General features: G+C 33.9%; 1 protein-coding gene across 1 annotated transcript in view; it reads left to right on the top strand.

Moving 5' to 3' along the window:
* The first annotated feature begins 3,451 nt into the window (after positions 1-3,451).
* AstC-R2 (Allatostatin C receptor 2) overlaps positions 3,452-18,697 on the top strand; it is a 158,598-nt gene continuing 143,352 nt past the window's right edge. The window contains exon 1 of the mRNA XM_076113897.1: positions 3,452-3,636. The gene's annotated coding sequence lies outside the window, so the exon portion shown is untranslated. The remainder of the gene's footprint in view (positions 3,637-18,697) is intronic.

Below are 18,697 nucleotides of genomic sequence, written 5' to 3'. Positions count from 1 at the left end.
TGTCAGGAATCTAGCCCTGCGGGCTTATCACGTATCTCAGTTGACAGCTACTGTACGTCAAATTGATGGTCACTATTCAGTACATTGCTGCTTTGACTTAACGTGTTAATCACTATATTTTAAGAGAGAAAACAATGTACAGCATAGTGGCTTTCAAATGTTTGACAACTGAGATACGTGATAGCCCCCCTGATTAAGTTTACGAGAAACATTGTTTAAGTCAATTATGACAACAAACTTACTTCTAATTATGTCAATAATAATCATGTTATAAGTTTTACGATGGCTATTACAGAACGTTTTGGAAAAAAAAACAAAACTCTTTCGGTGCGCGCACACTCAATATTTGAACTTGAAATCACGCACACACAAGCATAACCAGTTATCACAATACGCACAGATTTATTGTGAGCGATGACAGTGGTATAAATCAGTATGTTTTATAGAGCGGCCATTAACACTGACATAACAGCTCTCGGTGAGATTTAGTTGATGTTGAGTGTCCCGCCTCAAACACGCACTTCCGCGGTATCGATACTTAGAATAGTCTGATTCAAGGCCGCATATTTGCTCGCTTGCAGATGATGTATCTTAAGATTTGTTGTCGCAAGGTCGTGCGTGTAGACCTTGCGATAAACGCACGTGTATTGAAATGTATGAAAAAAGCCAGATTTATTTATTTTCTTGTAGGGAACATAGGTAGGTATTAATATTTGGCAATAAATTATCTGATTTATTTTATTTGATTTGCAAGAATAAAAGTAATCTTAGTAACTTTTTCTTTTAATTGCTCCAACTAACAACAAGAGAAAATGAAATAGTAACCACACAAAAAATATAGCATGAATGCGCATGTGCATTCAGATTTAAAATTGATTGATACCGTCAAAGTCTCGTCAGTTTGACTTTCTAAAACTATCTTTACGCAAACTGTCCTATATATTTTTCCACTATATTACGACTTTATGAATTATATAGATTAAAAGTCACTAACCTAGCATTAATATTTATTCTCACTCATTGCCTATTATTATGCGAATGAAGTAACCAAAATTTACTAAAAATATAATCTCTTCAATACACCAAAGAAGAATTGCAATAATAATCACTCTACGTTCACCCATCATTCTGAAGTTTACGACGTTAATAACAGGTTGCATTAGTTTTAATACAGATATCAGTACTGAGCGCGCTCTCAGCTGTGAGCGCGGCTCTCAGGCTCTCAGGCTCTCAGGCTGTAAAACTCCACAAAGGAGTTTACGACTACCATTAACGCTACCTACGTGTTTCTACTGATTAATTAGCTTAACTTTTATTATGGACCGATGTACTTTACTTGATGTGTTCGTACTAGTTCAGCCGCGCGACTTTGTTCGCTTGTTATTCAGTATGTGAAAATATAAAACGGTTTTTTTTATTAAGATGTTGAATGGCCAATTTTAACAAAATATTTCTATACGATTTTTTATCACACTTAGTTTTCGAGGTTTAAACGTCAAATTGTAATACTTAAATAGTTAGTCATGGCTGTCGTCATTTAAGATAACAGTCTTTAAGCCATGTCAAAGACCTTCGGGCGACTTGAACAACTTTGACACTAGGTTGACCACTAACCATACGAAAAGAAGAAGAAGAATAATGGTTATACCGCTGTACCTACCTCATCAAAACCGGTTCGATGGTATATTCATCAATGCAAAACAGACAGAATTACATTTGCTAATATATAATATAAGCATGGATGGTGCACATCGCAGTTCAACATTCACATTAAAACCTGTAATAAAAACTTATTTGTTTGTTTTAATGTTCAGGTAAAAGGTATATTTCTATCTGTTGCTCAGCAAAAATTAAGAGATATTGGATGCAAAACACTCGGGAATTCAATCATGCAAGTATTGTATTACATTAGCGACCCAGTTTCGCCCGAAAAAAAAAATATTTTACACGAAACTTCAACAAATAATACATTAAAATACCTTCCACAGGAATCCTTTTATTTTCAGACAGAGGCATAGGGGACTTTGATTTATAATATGTAGCGCATTAAAAGTGTCGTTCAATTTTTAATAGCAATTTTGAATTTTAGCAACATAACAAGCAGATAATTTCATAATTAATATCTGCTGAATACAACAAGAAAACAATATACGTATCCAATATACCGAATAAACAGGTATATAGGTGTGTAAGTAACGTTTAAAAGCGGGCCAGGTGTGAACCGATATATAATTTACATTCAATTACGAGGAAAAAGCCTTTTCATACAACACTGTATTAAAACCTTTTTGTTGTTCGGTATTCAGGTGTAACACAATTTGTAAATTATGAATTATTACTGCTTTATTGCAAAATAAGAAGAAAAGCGATGGCTAAATGGTAAAAGCGTTTGCTTTTCACGCTGCTAGTAAAGGCTTAAAAATCTAAGGAACAAAGAAAATTATATTTCCAAGTTATGTGTGCATTAGAAATAATTGTTACTTGTTTTAAAGGAAAAGGAAATATCGTGATTAAAACTTGAATGCCTGAGAGTTCTTAAAGGATTGCAGCGACCTTAAGTGGTCTTAGCAAGTGTGATGGACTCAAGGTCTTATCCTTCTGACACTACAGGAGCCACGACAACATATTGTGATAAACATTTTTATCAATAAACCTGATTGTCAGGTCAAAAATTTACGTATTTTTTAGTCTTCGGTTTTATTTAAAATGTGTTTTGTAATAATCTGTCTAGAGTTCGTTTATTTTGAACAGGAAAATAAGTTCAATATCGTGTTATAAAGAAAGTCATTATTCTTTTAATTAAAACAATTTAGTCCAAGTTATAACTTTTTATCACTTTTCAAGTAAGGGAAGAGGCTTATTATAAAGATTAATGAGCGAAATGGGGTAAGTAGTACTTATTACGGGAAAGAAATGAGGGTGAAACAGCATTCTGTTTTAACATAGAGTTAGGTTATGTGAGAATACAGTCTTTGTCTTTCTTGTCGTCATTATTCAGATTAAGAATTAAATTGTTAACTAAAACATAGGTGTACACTGTACACGCAACTATTTTGCGAGGTACCACTTTATAAATGTAGGTACTTACCCATATGCAGAAATTCGATAATCATGTGCTATATTTAGAACTACCTCTTCACCTCCTCTTATCCAAATAAGTCATCCAGATCTATAAACAAACGTTTAAAAATAACTCGAAGTATTTTATTCATTTATTCCGAATGAATCCAATTCTCCTTCGAACCAGATTACGAAAATATGTTACGAAACCACTCGTAACATGAGCGTTCACTTCATTCAAGTACTACTACCCACGTTTGTATTAATCATTAAAAACAAATTGAAAATCAGACCCTCACGGTCCGTAGGCGGTCTACGGTGCTACGAGCTACGAGCGCTACGGTGCTACGGCTCATTCATTCCACCGAAGCGGGTCGGAGTCAGTAAGCGCGCGGCGCTCGAAGCGAACGCACGTGTCGACGCGACGTACCGGCGACATCGCGTAACTTTACTCGACTCGACTCGTATCTAAGTATCTTCAGTGAGTGAATGTTCTAACTGTATGTAGTGAATGTTTCATTTATGTGATAAGTACTAGATGTTCTAAGTTTCGTGATAAGTTAACATAACTTTTATGTAAGTATTTTTTTTATTATGAAGGTAGAATAAGAAAAGTTATGCCCGACAATTAATTTACAGTTTAACTCTGTTATTCACATTTTGATTTTTAGGCTATCTACCCGTAATTTTCAATTTAGTTTTGATGGTATTTGCAAGTTATTTTAAGACTATTTTAATTTTTTTTTTCAATCTGAATGAATATAATAAATCTGATCACGAAGTTTTTGACACTAGCTTTTGTTGTAATAAGAATTGGCTCACCTTTCAGAGCTAATTATAAAATTTTCTTAAGCAAGTTATTCAAGAAATGTCTTCTACATGATGATTTAATTTATTTCATTCTATTATTATTTGAACGTAGGTCGGCATCGACTTGATTTAAAGTCAGTCAATTTAAATTCTCCATTTTAAAGTCGGAAGTTGATTGTTTACGCGGCGGGCGTTTTGTACAAACTTTTGTTAGTAAAGTTAAACTGGGTTTGAGTCGGTAAAACTTAGTGTCAATATTGAATTATTCGGTTTACTTTGCTACAGATATTGTACAGGTTTTATAAACGAGTGATGAAATGAAATAGATAAGATTTCTTTTGTTTGATCTATGATAATTATGTTATTCTGTTGTATGACGGGAAATATTAATATATGAAACTATTTTGATAGTGTGCATTACGTGAAAAAGGTTTTTGTTTTATTGCACTCACTTGATATCGTTTATCAGCGTATTGATCAAAAGTAATTAAATTAATTAAACGACTTCAACGCTCATTACTTTCGATCTAATTTTCTATATCGATCAATATGATATGATCATTTGATTATAATAATAGTTATGAAACTTTAACATAAATGAGTAAATATTGACAGGTTTATGAAGGTTTGATGGTGGTCTATGTGGATAATTATTAGTTGTTATAAAAAACGAATATACTAGTCTATTTATTGTGAGTACACAATATGCACATGACTAAAGCCACCATGAGGACAATAAACGCACCATATATTATTTGCGGAGATAACCATCATAGTGATTTATTTTTGTACCTAACCAACCAGGTACAAAAATGAATATGTATATTATATTATAGTTGATGTTTGGGATATATCTACTTACTCTCTTACCACTCTACGTTAAATTTAATTTAATTCGTAAATAATTGAACATTTTAGTAACACATATAATTTTCACCTGACATTATATTTAGTTCAGTATCGAGCGAACAGATAATGTTATCAGCGAGTGTAATTAAAAATCGAGTTATGATAAATGCTTTCCATTTAGCGGCGTGTGGGGCACAGATAACACTTTTGTAGTGAAAGTGTCGAACAGAGTGACACGGTGAGACACTGTGTCGATCTGTGTTTGTACGTTGAAAGTAAAATTACCGCTGTTTGGTTAGCTCTTGGCCTTTGCCACTTATTTCGTACGAAAATGTTTGAGTGATTTCGGACTGATCTTTCGAAGTGAATTTGTTATTTTGGTGTTATTTTTATATCTTTTCCTGACCATACATACATAATATCACGCCTTTTCCTATAGGGATAGGTAAAGACCAAAGAACGCCACTTGGTACAATCCTTACAAACTTCCTTTGCCTGACTTCAGTTATGTAAAATAGAAGATAAAAACTCTGTCCATTATACTTCCACGGTAATATCGTTGATATATTTAGACAAACATTCGTAGTGTGTGATACCAGTACAGTATGTAAAATAAAATAAATAAACTAACGCATAGCGGTCATCTAGGATTGAGGAAGGGATGACGTATGTTGCATTTAAAACATACGACACAAGAAGGCTTGAACGACTATTTGTCGAAAACACTAAGATTAACACCGCGTGTGGTGATCGTCTCAGACAGTACGTCAAGCACAATTTTTGACCCTACTAAGAAAAAAACTAACGTAAAACTGACTTAACATAGTATTCTAGAAAACTAGATTAATTCTCATCTTATCTCAGACAAAAAGAATGATGAAATAACCTCCAAGTTACGACGTTTATAAACTAACGGCGAGTTATTAAAACTTTTATTAAAATATTACTTAGTTTTATAACAAGCTGTGATTACATCGCTTTTGTTATTACTTTTCCGGGAGACGCTGACGTAAATACAATTTGGTGATAAATTTACGTCAGAGGGTATCACGAATTTAAAAATATATTTGGGTCAGTATTTTTGCTTGGTGATATAATATTCGGCTTATTACTGTCCCAGAGATAGAAAGGAGGCGTAACAATTGTAGGTGGGGAAATACTATGTATTTTCTATTTAAAAATACATCATGTAGTAATTTCAAAGATTTTTCAATTTTTCAAATTTTCAGATTTTTCAAAGACAAGATTTAAAGCTTTACGTAAGGATGTAATCCGACCCAAACCTTCACGTGAGATGCTAATTATTAACATAAAAATCAATCAATCCCTATTTTATTAATTTACGTCAAATATTGATACTTATCATTATCAAAGTTACTGTATTTGCAATTAGCGAAATTACCAACAGTTCGGAAGGTTTACCGCTACAAACATACACCAAAAAATATTAGCTAACATTACAAAATGTTACTAATATGTACTAAGTAGTGAAGTAAATACAAAATATTGACTGGCAATGATTAGTAAGTGATTAGTGCCTACAGTTCGGCTACCTTCAGTGATCAGTGGGTGCACGCGTGATCTTTGACGATTAGAAAGTACGATAATATGTACATGTCCAAATAACTGAATCTAGAGGTAGAGGCGGGGTGTTTGCCTAATGCTTGAGACTACCATTGTGGTGAGAGGATTAGTCAGCCTAGATTCTGCGTTACCGAACCTAGCTGCTTCCAGGATGCGCCGCGGAGAGGCTCCTATCATGCACATATGATTTTAAGAAGGTATCTCTTTAACATATACGGTGAATATATTATCATAATCTCTGCCTACGCCTTCGGGTAAAATAGGCGTCACATTAATGATCGTTTGTATGTATGCATTGAGATAATATCAAGTTTTATCTTGGATACTCAAACACTTTTTGTAGACACTAGGGAAAATGTTTGTGTCATGAATAATTGGTTTTAGTAATTCGGATCAGTAGTTTCATGCGATTCAAGAAGACACAAAATATAATTCAAATAGTTTTTCTTAAGCTACAGCTTATGATAGACTCGTCTACAAATACACAATTATACAACAAGTAACTTAAAGCTTTTCAGAAATCCTTACAAGCTAACACTACGAAGTAAAGTCAACAACAGTTGTCATCAATCGGGCACGTTTCATTAATGACCGGCTGACCGCCGCGCCCGGTGGCGTCGCCGCGTCGGTCTCGTCGATCGCGCGGGACCTTCCGCGTGATTGACCGATCACGCGACACACATGTGACCACCCCCTCCCAGGGAGGGCGGTAATTACGAATCTGTTCCAACAATGTTATTAGATTACCAACTGAATGAGTTGCGACACTTTTATCACGTGAGTGCGGTATTTTTCTGTTTTGTATTCTATTTGCTGGGATAAGAGTAGATATTATGTTAAGGGATGATTTAGAATGTATTCAAAGTTATGAAATTTGCTCGAGAAGACGTATTAATCGTTTAAAGGCTTCGAAGTATGCCTTAGTATGAATTCACTCCCGGTTCTTCCGCTTCTTAATATCTATTGGTCGGCTTCTCAGGTGGAATTAGAATACTTGATTTCATACATTTCCTGTATGTTTAACGGTAGGATTAGTTATCCAACGTTTATCTACAAGCTACAACTACAAGTGATACTGGCCATTACTTTATTGGCAATGACTAGTACTCACTATAAACCGTGCGTTAGAATATATCCTCCTAAACTCTATTATAAGACTTTTTACCCACAATGACAACGCTTCCTAGTAAAATATCCTCACAGTCGGATTACTAATTTCAAAGAGTTCCCCACAAACAAACAAATCCTGTCCTCAGTTTACATAGCTTGTGTGTAATTAGAGAGCTCTGTGGTGTTCAGCAACAGGTGGTGAGATTGTGACGTCATTATCTCAACGTAACGTGATACGTGTTATCATGCTAATGTCGGGAGACGTTTGTTTGTAAGATATTGATACTGTAGTGAGGTGTATTTGATTCGGTCGGATTAATTATCTTGTTTAACTTTTATGTATAGTTCTAAAGATTCAATATGAATATATTTTGGCAGTGATATTACATAAACATGTATCATATTCTGGATATAAATCGGCAGTGCGTATGGCACAATGGAGACGGTCGTGAGTTTGATTCCTAAACAAATATATTATAGAATTTGTGTCTGTTATTTGAAAAAAGCTGTTTCTAAGTTGAGAACAGTTTAAAGGAAGTCAAGTTACCAGTTCGAAATATAGGTCTTATAAGGTAAAAGCGTTTTGTACGATGTAAGAATCGAAGTCATATCGTGTGTGTGTGAATTGAGTGAGCACCCTAAATAAAATTTAATAATATATACTAGTCATTTAGTAAAAGGTGTGAAACAATTGTAAAAACAATCTTACAATTTGTAAAAATATAAAACATGAGATATATCAGTTAATGAATGCTCACTCAGTTCGCACATACGACCACCCTGAATCTCAGAACGTATGAAGAATTCATGTAAGATTTATGTACTACTCTTTAGTAAAACCTTTATAAAGTTGTCGTTTTAGATATCAATCGCCAAGGGCCGTATAAAAAAAAATTACAAATACTTTCATATGCTCACTCAATTCACACACTTTGAAAGGACCCGATTTCTTATGAACAAACCATAATTTCATTTTGTTATAAATCTTGTTTTATTAAAAGGTATACACGTGATTTTGTAAAATACAAAGCGAACCATAAATGTAGCACGTTTTGTAATAGTTAATTAATATAAGTGCTCACTCAATCCACACAATTCTGAAAAGTTATAAACGTTAATATCTTTGAATTTATAAGGATTAGAAAGCTATAAATTGTGCTAATTTTAGTAAAGAAAAGTTACTAAAGATTTGCCATTTTACATTTAGTACTCTCAGTTTACTCTAAAAGATATTCAACTGTTTGTGTTTCAATGAAAATCTGCCATACTGTAGGGTTGTCACGGTATTTCCGAACGCAGCCTTATCCATATTTTGTTAATTTTACTAAACTACCCTCATAATAATACGCACCTAGTTTCGGATTATCCTCTCGAGCGCCCCACGTCAAAATTCAAATATACCGTTAAGCGTCCGGGCCAAAAATGGCGCGCGAAATTGAATTGGCGGTTGGCATTTAAGCGTCGATTCCGTCATATTTTAATACTAACACCCTAGACATACCTTATATATTTGAAATCTACATAAAATTTGCTATAGATTAAAACAATAAACCACAAATAATATTTGATAGTGCTAGCACAATAGTCGGTTTAATCTGAATATTGTGTGCTTTAGGCATGTGTTTGAAGAAAGTCTAATAAATATTTTTAGGCAAAAATAATAATATGACGAAAGGTCTTATCGTGTAGTTAATGAATAATAAATTTAACCCATTACTGTCCCACTGCTGGGCAAGGGTCTCCTCCCGTAATGAGGGAGGGGTTAGGCCTTGAGTCCACCACGCTGGCCAAGTGCGGGTTGGGGACTTTGCATGCCCTCAATAAATGTATTAAACAAATTTTAGGCATGCAAGGTTTCCTCACGATGTTTTCCTTCACCGTTGGAGCACGTGACAATTATTTCTAATACACACATAACTTCGAAAAGTCATTGGTGTGTTGCCTTGGGTTCGAACCTGCGACCACTTGCGTAGGAGGTGTCAACTTATACCACTCGGCTATCACTGCTCGTAGTTGTTGAATAATGACATTAAAATCCAACTGTAAAATATACTCAAATCTTTAAAATTAGTTAAAAAAGATTAGATTTAACAGGCATTGGTCATTATAAGAGTCATTATTTATCAAACGAGAAATATTTTTGCTACGACGACAACTGTACTAATATCCACGAAAGTACTGATCAAAATATTCTGTTGCACTCTTTAAGCTACATCCTGATCGACAACGATTGTTAACCCAAAAATCTAAATTTGTAATTTTTTTAATTAAACTACATTATGTAAATAAATGGTTTCAATCAAATTCGTGTATCATTGACCTTACTGTAACATCCCAGGTCCTACTGCTGACCTCGTAGATAAAGGTCATTATAAAATAAATAAAATTTTAGTTCAGCAAAAATGTCCAGCGTGACAACCCTACAGTATGGCAGATTTTCATTGAAACACAAACAGTTGAATATCTTTTAGAGTAAACTGAGAGTACTAAATGTAAAATGGCAAATCTTTAGTAACTTTTCTTTACTAAAACTAGCACAATTTATAGCTTTCTAATCCTTATAAATTCAAAGATATTAACGTTTATAACATTTCAGAATTGTGTGGATTGAGTGAGCACTTATATTAATTAACTATTACAAAACGTGCTACATTTATGGTTCGCTTTGTATTTTACAAAATCACGTGTATACCTTTTAATAAAACAAGATTTATAACAAAATGAAATTATGGTTTGTTCATAAGAAATCGGGTCCTTTCAAAGTGTGTGAATTGAGTGAGCATATGAAAGTATTTGTAATTTTTTTTTATACGGCCCTTGGCGATTGATATCTAAAACGACAACTTTATAAAGGTTTTACTAAAGAGTAGTACATAAATCTTACATGAATTCTTCATACGTTCTGAGATTCAGGGTGGTCGTATGTGCGAACTGAGTGAGCATTCATTAACTGATATATCTCATGTTTTATATTTTTACAAATTGTAAGATTGTTTTTACAATTGTTTCACACCTTTTACTAAATGACTAGTATATATTATTGAATTTTATTTAGGGTGCTCACTCAATTCACACACACACGTCATATCCCCAGGATTTATAAGTACATTCAAATGATTTACACAACAGTTAAAACGATTTATTATCAAGAAAAAATAACAAACACTGTCACAACACCCATTTCCATAATAACTATCGATAAAACAATATCTTCGAGAGCTGTTGATACCCAAATAAAAAGGGTTCAGCGACTTATCGAGTATTTGAATAGCATTACGATAAAGTGTGGGATACGCCGCGACGGAGGGACTATCCGCTCGGTGATTATGCATTGAAAATATACGAGTGTACGGACGTAATATCATGCTCTACTTGTGAAACAAGCAGGAACCAATATTTTTCCTTGTTGGCTAACATTATGGTATTTTTATAACATTATAAACTATAATGTAAAAAGGTTTAGCAACAGAAAATTTATTGCAACCATATTTATTGTTAATATTGTCATACGACCTCTAGAACATCTTACTGACTTAACTAAAAGATTCACTGCTAATTTGTGGGTAGTTCTTGGGTCAAATTATGAACAATCTAAGAAACAACTCAACCCATTGCGCTAATTTTGTGCGCAGAAAGTCTTATTATTCCTGAACTTACCGCTGAAAATACACCACGAGAAGAAGTCTTCTAACACGGATGAAGTCATGGGCATAAACCAGTACGTTCACGTGTTTGACCCACTAAACCGTTAATACTCCCTAGCGGTCACCGATGCAATAATGTACATACATACAAACATTATTGTATGTATATGTATACAGAGCTGTGGGTACCGCATTACCGCGGTGATGAGCCGCGCGCCTCGGGGACATGCACCGCCTGTACACCGCTCTAGCATACAATATAGTTTGTATAAGGTAATAGAGTTGGTAGTGTATTAGGAAGTTGACCAAAATATTGCGTGGTGTCGTTCGATTATGTTATGAGAAGTTAATTAACGCTTGTTACGTCTCAGTGGGTTGCTGGTTTTTCTGCTTTTATTAGAATCATATTAGGGTTGATTCCCAATCAGATATGACGTGTTTTTATGGAATTTCGATAATATTTGATTGCGTGATGGACTATATTAATGTGTATTTCTTTTTATTTAATTGATAAATTTTAGGATATCTTATACGCTAACGAAGTCGTTGGCAAGAACTAGCAAATTAATAGTGAAAGAGTGTTAAGAAATTTGGCAAAATAAATAAAAAAATAAGGTCATCAATATAATTGCTTACAATCTTTTAAAGAAACCCAGAAGTTTCAAAATAAGGACATTCCTAGTTGAATTTATTAATAAAACCGAGGTTTACGCGTATAATTAGCAAAGCAAAGCGAGAGTAGTTAAAGTTTTACTGTAGATCATTGAAATAAAGCCACTTCACTTTAACTCGCCTTCTTACTGCGGACTGAAGTGAATTGTTTCACTTTTATTGACCTACTCTTTTACTGTGTATTTGTATACTAAACGTAACAATAAAAGACAACACTTTTCAACTTTAATTGAAACTAAAAACTTTTTCTTTCCTAGTTACTGAGCGACTCCCATCAATTTAATTTTAAAAAAGATTAATCTCAAATTAATTTTGTTTCGAAAGTTGCGCCAAATTTTTCATAAAAATAAATTACACTATTTGTTTTAGGGCTAACACTAAGGTTTTGTCGCAATTATTATTCATTATCGCAATAAAAATCGACAACTACGATTGTCTTTCTTGTATTACTAAAGCCATTTTTATTGAAGCAGTCTACACCTACAGTCTTGGATTTACTATGTACATATATTACACAAGTGTACTATTGCTTTACAAAATACACAAGTTTGTACACTTTACCTAGCTTAAAACACAACATGACTAATAACGCCAGGACAGTAACCAACACAAAATATTATTATTTCATCTTCCACACCCTGTTGTCGTAGGTGGCTCATCCTGTATACTTAGGACCATACCTGGAGACAAGCGACGGCTCTAAAGGTACCCTATTGTCCTAAAGACACAATCATAAAGGCTTAGTACTCGTTAGTACTTAGGTTTAAGAGCCGCCTCTGCTACCTGAGATTGAAGTTTGTTGATTAAAGCTCGGAAGATAGGCGATTGTTTTGATAGCCGTCTACTAGGTAGAGATTTTGAAGTAAGATTTTTTGTGGATTACTGCTGGTCTTTGTTATATAACACGTGTCCATATGTGACCGGTGACCTTTAATTTATTTCACATTCATAACATCACACCTGTTATACCCGAAGGTGTAGGCAGAGGTGTAACAACCCACGCTTCGCTATTGACAATGTAAGTCCCATGTAATAGAAGGCGAGCCTATTGCCTTAAACTCTGCGCAACTATCCATAAATATACTAGTGTTAATTAGGAAAGACCAATAGTACTTTCCCTGACCGACGAAAACCACATAAAACAAATAAGGTATCCTAACCTTTAATTTTTAATCGCGTTTAAGACCCGTTGCATTATAATATTACGCAAAATTGCAGTTTTCGTATTGAACGAAATGCCAGAACCTGCATGTTCTAGACAGAAGATCCACAGTCAGCAATGGGTTGAAAAAAGTGATTGACATGACATTCCATTTCAAAATTGAATCAGAACATCTCACTAAATATTACTAACAGACAGAAAGGTCAAATCTACAATCACACTATGCAGTTCCATACACAGTTTATCTGTAGATATTAAAAACGTATCGAACAAAATTAAATTTGCTAGTACGAGTAGAGAAGAAGTGAGATTAAGTTCATGATTAATGTATAACTAGCTTTTGACTGCAATTTTTTATACTTACAAACTACAATTTTTATACAAACTTTCATCCCCTATTTTCTCCCCTTCCCAATAGAATTTATCAAAATCCTTTCTTAGCGGATGCCTACGTCATAATATTTACCTGCATGCCAAATTCCAGCCCGATCCGTGGTTTCCGCTGTGCGTTGATAGATCACTATGTCAGTCACCTTTGAGTTATTTTATACTTAGATTTATAATAAAGACTATACTATACTACTATATACATTGCACAAACAACCGGGTAACGTATACATTGAGGTTTATAACACATGTAATTACAAGTGAACAAACAAGGGGGCGCGTCACACTGTGCGTCTAATTACCGACCACATTCCTTGAGAGACGTACGAGTCTCCCGGCCTGCTGGACATCGATTTGTACTTAGTTATATGTGTAGTAATGAACTTAGGAGTCTCGATAGAGTTACAATACTGGCTGAAGAATTGCGTGACGGTCATGGAATCTAAAGTTAACAGATAAAAAAGTATGTGTCGGCAACAGCTTAATGGCTAAACTACTTTAAACGCTGACGATAAGACCGGTTCTTCTTTTATTTTGGACAGAAACTTAACAAAGAAAATAATACGTGAGTCGGTTCTCGCACTTACTTTTAAATGCTCTTAAAAGTTAGTGTTAGCTTATGAATACAATTAAGTTTTTCTACTTATGAATTCTCTCTCTTTCGTGATATTATTACCTCTACTTTATCAAATCTGCTACAGCATGCAGAAGTTTGTAAGGATCATACTAAGAGACGTTCTTTGGTGTGCTCCTATTGGCAATAGGCGTGAATATTGATAAACAAAGACCAAAGTATACCTTTAATAATAAATCCAAGCTTATCATCTAAAAGTTATAATAATATGGGGTATCAAAACAAACACCATGATCAAAGTGAGAGCACAAACAGAATGGCGAAGTGGATGACGCCTACTTATGGCGGGCTTTAATTATGAATAATATTAACTGAGCCTTTGTCGTCTCATTATGACTATCCCGGAAACCCCCATTACGTCCCGTGCAACTTATCTTTATAGTGTTTGACTTCAAAGATAATACTTTATTTCATTAACTTGTTACGGGCCTTTCATATTAATTCGCGAAAGGACATTATTATACACTGAAAAGGGATCGTTGTCGTAACCACTATTAGGTTAGGTGTCGTCATATTTGCGACCACTGGTAATGGTTAGTCGTCCCTAAGTGGATAGCAAGGCAGGCAATATTTTAACGTTGATCACCACTATAACTGTTTGTTTTCCCTAAATAAATAAATAAATAAATAACCATAGAAGTCAGGAAAATTAAAGAATCTACTTTGAAGGTCTCTAGGGGATACGTTAACCACACTTAACGCATTATATTATGCCTGAAATCCGTGCTAGATTATATTCAAAGACTTCTCATCTAAAAAGAATGCCGTGTTGGAACCTTGGTTAATGTCCTAACAGTAATGTGTGCACAAGAAGCTGAAACATCACTTTGACATTTGTTTGTTCCTTCAAAACTTACTTAACCCTAAAACTACACACCAGTCTAAAAAAATACCAGCCCGCAAGGTCAGGAGATTTTTCGGATATTGTCAGCAATTGTGCTATTTGTCCCAATACGACGCGGCGTAGCAACAGTGAATCGTTGCAAAATACGCTCGCTTACCCTAAACCGTTAAGGGAGGATATAGGGCGGTTTTATTCTGAGAAAATACTCCGGATCCTTCCAAGTGCCTTTTGAAGATTTTGTTTTCGGAAAATACTCAAATCTTCAAATCTTTTGCGGAAGTTTTGTAGACTGAAGTGGTGTTTATGAAATTGGTAAAACTTTAGACAGTCGAACAATCCGGTAGAATCACGCTATTAGAACTAAACGGCTTCGCGTCGGAAGGATATTAAACAGATGATACGGTAGTTTTCAATCAAGATAACTTTATAATTGTCTACTAAACCGTTAATTGACTTTAACTGCAAAAGAAACCGTTTTTTGTCTCTCTCTTATCTATATAAACAGAAAGAATAGTAATTGTCAGTGCTTGAACCCAGTTGCAGCTGTCGCGTGTGATGAATGGATGCAAGTGCGCTGGACGAGCGCAACTAGCTCGCGGCCCTGACATATCGTTTATATCATAAACTCATAGTAAACACTGTCAACCTTGGAGCTCGACACAATCATCAATTGTATAATTACTTACTACTAGGGATGGCGCTTCGACACTCGCTACAAACATCGAATCCTCGATTTGAAAGCTTCCGTGTCTAAGATTCTTTGGTCTGCTACTTTAATACGCAGAGATCGTGTGTTCGATTCGCAAATAATAAATATTAATGTGACCCACAAATAGATCAATTCGTGTCTGCTTGGATTCAGTGGTTTATAAGTTATAACAGTTGTTAATCACCAACGTTTGTAGTGGCCGAATATCAAAGCATAGCTGACTTCTGAATTTTTATCCCTTTTTACTCCCGCCCTAGAAGACAAAGTTTTTTTATCCTTTTTACTCCGATCATCCCGTAACATCCCTATTTCAATCCACTTACTTAATAACCGTGGTATTAATTAAACCGCCATAACAAACAGTAAACATTGAACACGTCGTCATAACTCAGCGAAGACCTGTGATGTCAGCACGTGACCCCCATCGGTATCGGGGGAGCCAGCTAATTAAATTGAGGGTACAACCGGGGCGCTATACTAGTGATAAATAGTATAGAAGAAGAAAAAGTACAACATGTTCACGATAGTAATTTAATTTGAATAATTTATACGCTAGTTTTTTGACGTTTCGGCGCTGGAGGATTACTGTGTACCTCAGTTGACAATCGTCTGATAGCCGCTAGTACCTTGTGTACAATGATTATTTTTAAAATGAATGGTGAGTAATACATTATGTCAAAGTTGCAATACGCATTCCACGCTTGCCTTATTGACTTGCGACCACGATTACTTCCTTGTAATATTATAGGGATCAATAACACAAAGCGATAGTTTAAGTTAATAACAGTAACAACGGGAGAGGATGTCCTATAAAAATCTATTTTGTATGTACTACTTTTCTGCATACCTATATGAAATATAATATTCGTCTAATACTTAAACACTGAGGTGAATGTTGGTGTTTTGCGTACCTACATTTATCAAAGTATTTAATGTAGTAGGTATAGATTTGAAAACAATAGATGTAATTATTATTATTATTGAAACAAATAAATATTTATATATGCATAACTTTGTGATAAATAATGGTATCACAAATAAAAAATAAATTTATATCTTATTTTATATTTGTGATACCATTAGTATTGTTAAAATATACCTATTTAATTCATAAGGCAAATCATTTTCAAGGAAATAATAACTAAATTGTTTCTAAAAGTAGATATACATACATTACTTACTATTCATGTATTTAAAAGTAAATAATAATAATTTTAATATTTTTCCTAGTATACAATATTGAAATAGATACGGTAAATTGATTAAGATTAGGTACTCGTTATAAATCAGTTATAAATCGTTACAAACTAACTCGTAGTATACTCGTTATAAATCGTTATAGACTAATTCTACATTCGATAAATATAATGGTTTTTAAACAATAACAATAAGTATCGTAACGTGAATTCATACATTTGCACATTTAAAGTTAAAATTACTCACATTACAAACTATCATTTTGTGGTGAACCGTTTAGCAGTTGCTTAACAGCCATTTTCGAAATCGTATCAGAGATAACGGATAGATCGCTGACTTAGATTAATATGTCAAATTGTAAAATTAAAGCTCCTTTGTTTAACTCTGATGAAAAAGGTTTTTTAAATTACCTTTACTTTGCTTACAATACACTAATACACTTGGGACCTTAGACATTAACATTACACCTAATGCTTTTCCAAAGTTTGTAATTAATTCAAAATCATTAATATCGTTTATAATTTAATCAAGATGAACAAAGCTTCCGTTCACGTTGTGTTCAGTGATGAATTATTACACGTCTTTGTTTCATCATTAGTTAAGATTAACAGTTTTGAGCTATAGTCATCGTTTTTCAACTAAAAGGTAGCTTTAGATATATTTTAGATGACTATTAGTGAATTCAATTTTAGTTGGGGAAGGTTTAAAAGATATTAACGATAATATAAATATATTATATATATTGAACTTTGTTTGTTGTAAAGTTGTAATGAGAAGAAATGTATATCACAATATAATAATACTTTCAACTATAGAAAAAATATACAACCAAACAATTCGTGCTCAATATAAGTTTTTAATGTTGGTTCGCGAACAAATCAAACACTCAGACGTACTGGCAGATGTCTTATTAATATAATGCGGTGACATTTATTTATAAAATAGAATTATTAATCAATACTTATTGTACCCTGTTACCCCCATAGAAACAAGGTGTGTTGTGTGTTTGACAAAAATATAAATACTTGAGATTTTATTCAAAGTTCTACGAAACTCAAATTGCTTTAAGCAAACGATAAGGCTTCTTATTCAAAGAAAATTATATTCTCGACTCTCATGACGTACACAAAGTGGAACGAATTATTTCATGGCGTGTATTGAGCACTGCTTCAATAGAAAATATAATAATAATGAATTTGGCGGGTCATCAGCTTGGTTCCTGATTGATTTACAAATACATAGTTTAAGCTAATTTTGGGATTTTCAAGATACATTCTTCAGAATATTTTTCATGTAGTATCTGTATGGAAAACAGTGGTGAAATTACCGATGTCTCTACAGATTTTGTATGACAATCTGATCAGCGCATCTAGCATGTGCTATAAGAACAATTTTTAGTCATTTTAAATGTCAAACACTGGCTAATCGAAAGCATCAATTAAGGAAACTGCGCTACAGATAATAAAATTTGTTCTAAGATCTGAATCCATTGGTTATTCGATGAGTAACTATTACCAAAGAGATGAGGAATTCATTTGCATCGCAACAATGTCGATTGCCCAAAATACTTCCTTACGGCAACGAATAATTTTAGTACAACCGTACAATCGCTTTTACCAGCTCTTAGGCTACAACAATAACAAGTCAATAATCATAACACGAACCCAAGTACGTAATAACAGAAGCCAATTACAATTACCTGTAACAGGTATTAGTACTAGTACGCGTATTAGATACGAGTGATTAACAATAACGGTTGTAAGGAACATCAAGCTTACGACTGTTGAATGTTACGAGTACGAGGAACAGGCTTATGATGTAACTGTTATTTCGTATTCAGATACGCACGATTTGCTGGATCGCTTTAAAGTTTATTGTGTCGTTTGATTTAGTTGCTTTATGTGATTCATGATTAATAACGGTTTAGGACTTGGTGTTCTGTGTTAAATAGATTAGAGTTTGATGTTTACCAGGTTATTTAGTACTATGAGAAATGTTGTATGTTCTTAGTTATTAGACTCATTTATTGAATGAG

Source organism: Anticarsia gemmatalis, chromosome 4 (genome assembly GCF_050436995.1).
Source record: "Anticarsia gemmatalis isolate Benzon Research Colony breed Stoneville strain chromosome 4, ilAntGemm2 primary, whole genome shotgun sequence".
NCBI lineage: Eukaryota > Metazoa > Arthropoda > Insecta > Lepidoptera > Erebidae > Anticarsia > Anticarsia gemmatalis.
Note: the sequence above shows the minus strand (reverse complement) of the source record. Positions and strands in the feature narration are given on the sequence as shown.